The 4,231-nt window shown below is 48.2% G+C and overlaps 1 non-coding gene across 1 annotated transcript; it reads left to right on the forward strand.

Annotated features, from left to right (window-relative positions):
- The first annotated feature begins 3,513 nt into the window (after nt 1-3,513).
- Nucleotides 3,514-3,586, forward strand: Trnav-aac. Its single transcript has one exon. It is a non-coding gene; the product is annotated as a tRNA-Val (tRNA).
- Nucleotides 3,587-4,231: the final 645 nt, after the last annotated feature.

The raw sequence follows: 4,231 nt of genomic DNA on the forward strand, positions 1-4,231 counted from the left end.
TAGTAGTAGCAGCAGCAGTAGTAGTAGTAGTAGCAGCAGCAGCAGCAGCAGTAGTAGTAGTAGTAGTAGTAGCAGCAGCAGCAGCAGAAGCAGCAGCAGCAGCAGTAGTAGTAGTAGCAGCAGCAGCAGCAGCAGCAGTAGTAGTAGTAGTAGTAGCAGCAGCAGCAGCAGCAGCAGCAGCAGCAGCAGCAGTAGCAGTAGCAGAAGCATTAGCAGTACCACTAGCAGTAGCAGCGGCAGCGTTAGCAAGTAGCGGTAGCGGTAACGGTAGCAGTAGCATGCAGTTGCAGTAGCTTTAGCAGTAGCAGTAGCAGCAGCAGGAGCAGGCTGAGCAGCAGTAGCAGTAGCAGGAGCAGGCTGAGCAGCAGTAGCAGTAGCAGGAGCAGCAGCAGTATTTTTAGTAGGTCTTAGGGGAGAGATAGTGATCCGCTAGATGACGCATTATTAGTATAAATAAGTTGCGGATATAGAAATCAGTTAACCCTAACCCTAACCCTAACCCTAACCCTAACCCGAACTCTAATCCTAACCCTAACCTTATTCCTAATTCTAAAATAAAACAAAATTAGCCAAAAATAATAAAAAATAAAATAAACAAGAGGCAAAATTAGCTAATCAGAGCCGTCCCCTAGCGGATCACTATCTCTCCCCTGTGCACAATTTCAGTATAATAATAATTATTATTATTAGTAGTAGTAGTAGTAGTAGTAATAGTAGTAGTAGCAGCAGCAGCAGCAGCAGTAGTAGTAGTAGTAGTAGTAGTAGTAGTAGCTGCAACTGCTGCAGTAGCGGAACATACCGAATTTTACGTAAATTGCGTTGAAGGACAATGGAATTACTTTTCACAGAAAAACAATGATATAAATAATATGGATAATAATAAACGTTGCAGCCAATGCAACACAATGCAATACAAGCATAGAAATATATGGAGATACTAGTCTAAGAGATACAGAGATAGTCTAACTATAGTATATTATTTTTATGGATACAATACAGTACATTACAGCACAGTACAATACGACAACGTCTTCACAAAGTGACAAAGCGAAACACATAGAGAAGAGATGCTACAGTGCGTGCAGTGATAGCCAGGGGTCGGCCATTTGTGGGCAATGTCCGTAATAGCCTAGCTCTTCTGTTTGGGTCGTATAATTTGCGTACTCGATAATGTTTATTTTGATTTTTGATATGCAAATGGAAGTGAGTATAATATGACACCGGCATTTGGGCAGAGAGGAGGACAGGTATAATTATGAGGCTTGGAGGCCTATATATAGAAAGAGAGGAGGCAGAGTCGGCGACGGGCTACACGGCATGCACACAGCGGCAAGCGGCACGTCAGTGCGACACAGCACAGGCCGCGGCGGCAATACACACACGGGCACGGGGGGCAGTCACACACATCCACACACCGGCGCGAGCACGGACAGCACATCACACAGCGACACAGCGACACGACACACAGGCACACACACACACCAGCNGTGACCGTCCTCCCCCGTATCCACCTCCGTCTGACTGTCCACCCCCGTATCCACCTCCGTGTGACCGTCCTCCCCCGTATCCACCTCCGTCTGACTGTCCACCCCCGTATCCACCTCCGTGTGACCGTCCTCCCCCGTATCCACCTCCGTGTGACTGTCCACCCCCGTATCCACCTCCGTGTGACAGTCCTCCCCCGTATCCACCTCCGTGTGACAGTCTTCCCCCGTATCCACCTCCGTCTGACTGTCCACCCCCGTATCCACCTCCGTGTGACCGTCCTCCCCCGTATCCACCTCCGTGTGACAGTCCTCCCCCGTATCCACCTCCGTGTGACCGTCCTCCCCCGTATCCACCTCCGTGTGACTGTCCACCGCCGTATCCACCTCCGTGTGGCAGTTCTCCCCCGTGTCCACCTCCGTGTGACAGTCCTCCCCCGTATCCACCTCCTCTGTGCGCATACCCAATGTACGCCCCTCCCCCGTATCCAATTTTTCTGTACCCGTGTTTCTTGTGTTTTCCAACAATGATATTATCCTGTCTATTTCCTCCATATCCATTGTTGTAATACGCTCTCGATGAACCGGGTCTGTAGAAGAAGATTACGATGAGTGGAAGGATATTAATGCACGGTTTACCTGGTCTACAAATTTCCTTGCGCGACATTTATTAGAGACGACGAAGTTAATTAACGTTCGAGCTCATCCAATCTGCGGCAAAATCATGCGATTGAATGCGCGCGCGTTCGCGTTAATTCGTTTTCTTTTGCCCTAAACTTATAGGCGTTTAAATTTGCGCAAATATTACAGAGAAAATGACGAACGTAATTTCGTGTACTCACACGTATGGCAGCTTAAATCTTGTAGGAAATGCGTGATTGCCCGGATTTCCGTTGTACGGCGATCCGTACTGGGAGTGATATCGGTCCGACACACCGTACCGTGTGTAACCGGTTCCATATAGCGGCGTCATGACGCAGATCTGTTGAATTGTGTTGGCGCGGTCTGGAAAGCCGTGCTGTCCCGGGCTAAAATTCAACGGTGAGTCCTGCACGGGATGGTATCTGTTTAGTACTGAATAGGCTCCCACATTTTTGCCTCCGTAACTCGACTTCGACGTGGCCAACGGGTAGTGCACCGCACACACCTGGAAAATAAAGGACAATTATACAGAATTATACACAATTATAATGAAATGTCAGGCAGCCGCGCAGCAGTGGGCCAGTGACGAAATTGGGTGTGGAATCGTGATAAGTATAAATATTCGGAGTCAAAATTGGCTGAATGCGGTAAGAATGATTTCTAATACCGCGGCGTTTTTTCCCCATTTCTGCATACACGTCATCAACTCGTCCGGCCGATATCTTACATGTCTGTTAGAAACCGTTCCTGACCCCGTGCAATCAGCTACGCAACGACGATATACAGGCGTAAATTAACGAACACAGAGCGTCTCTCGACAACGTGTGGTGGGTCCTATTTCGCTACTGCGACAGACCCTGAATGATAAGCGACTCGATGTGTCTGTCATTACTACTGTGTACTGAGCTAACTAACAGCATCGCAAGCATGAGGCAGTAGAATGTCATCTAGCTCTCACTACCACCCCGGGTTCTCTCTCTCTCTCTCTCTCTCTCTCTCTCTCTCTCTCTCTCTCTCTCTCTCTCTCTATGTCTAGCTTGTTAGAACCGTATTTTTCATTGTAAATTGTGTTACCGGAATTTATAAACTCAAATTAGAAGAGAGTTAATGGTATAAAAAGGCGTACGTAGTCTCTGATAGGGTAGTGGTTATTACATCTGCATTGGAATATATATGCTATCAGATTTTATAAGCGCGGATTAAAATTAGAGTTCAAACATATGTAACAATAGTAAGCGAGTTCCGATAGTGTAGTGGTTAATTATCACATCTCCCAGAAGGTCCCAGGTTCGAGACCTGGTCGGAACATCACGTTTTGTTGCCGTTCATGTTAGCAGCCATAATTTATAAAGTGGGTATAAAAATAGAGTGTCTGTGAAATTGGCGAGTTCCGATAGTGTAGTGGTTATCACATCTGCCTAACACGCAGAAGGTCCCAGGTTCGAGACCTGGTCGGAACAGAATATTTTGTTGCCGTTCATGTTAGCAGAATTTGCAAAGTCGGGAAAAAAATGGTTTCTGTGAAGTAGGTGAGTTCCGATAGTGTAGTGGTGAAGGAGTGGAAAAGGGGAGAGGAGATGGAGGAATGGGGCACAGGAGCAGGATGATGTAGAATAGGAACGGAAGAGGGAAAAGTGTGTAGGGGTGAAGGTGTGGGGGGGGGAGGTGTACGAGGAGGACGAGGAGAAGAAGAAAAAGAAGAAGAAGAAGAATGAGAAAGTATACGTAGGTACAGGAGAATGGCTGAGCTGGGGAGGTGGGGTAGGGTAAGGAGGGACGAGGAGAAGGGACGAGTTAGAGAAGGAGGGACAAGGTACAGGAGGGGAGGACGAGGGCGAGGAGTAGGGAGACAGAGAAGTAGGTAAACGAGGATGGTAGAATGTAAATGAGGAAGGAGGAGGGAGAGTAGAAGTAGAGAGGAGAGGCAGATGTAGAGAAGAAGGGGTGAGCGCGGGCGGGAGGGGACGCAGAGGAGGATGGAAGAGATAGAGGAGAATAGAAAAGGCGGAGGAGGGAGGCGGTAGAAGAGGAATGGTGACAGTGACACAGTGACACACACGCACGCACGCACGCACGCACGCACGCACGCACGCACGCACGCACGC

The sequence above is a fragment of the Priapulus caudatus genome, unplaced genomic scaffold (assembly GCF_000485595.1).
Source record: "Priapulus caudatus unplaced genomic scaffold, Priapulus_caudatus-5.0.1 Scaffold4296, whole genome shotgun sequence".
Classification (NCBI taxonomy): Eukaryota; Metazoa; Priapulida; class Priapulimorpha; order Priapulimorphida; family Priapulidae; genus Priapulus; species Priapulus caudatus.